Source organism: Chrysochloris asiatica, unplaced genomic scaffold, assembly GCF_000296735.1.
Source record: "Chrysochloris asiatica unplaced genomic scaffold, ChrAsi1.0 scaffold00202, whole genome shotgun sequence".
Taxonomy (NCBI): domain Eukaryota; kingdom Metazoa; phylum Chordata; class Mammalia; order Afrosoricida; family Chrysochloridae; genus Chrysochloris; species Chrysochloris asiatica.
In genome coordinates, this window is record NW_006408720.1 from 53,301 (window position 1) to 53,796 (window position 496).

A 496-nucleotide genomic window follows, 5' to 3' on the forward strand; every position below is an offset into this window, starting at 1 on the left:
AACAACAACAACAACAACAATCCCTGTAGAAGGACATCATATCTGGTAAAGTGGAAGGTCAGTGAAAAAGAGGAGCAACCCCAACAAGATGGAATGATACAGTGGCAGAAGCAGTGGTCTCAAACATAACAACAACAGTGTGGATGGAGCTGTTAGGGGAAGGGAACAGGAGAAAAATTGCTGAGGACAAAGATTACTACTGGTGACAGTGGAAAAAGATAGATAGAACCATTAAAAATTCTCCAAATACAAAGAACAGAAGGGCAGAATGAAGACAAGAGATTAAAAAAAATCTATCTCCTTGTCAAACAGACAAGATATTAACAAGATTATATATATATGTATATATTCACCAAGGCAGCCAACAAGCATCTGAAGAAATGTTCACAATCATTAGCTATTAGAGAGATCTAAATCAAAACAACAATGAGATATCATCTTACACCAGCAATAACCGTGAAGTTAAAAAATGCAGAGGACAATAAATGCTGGCAAG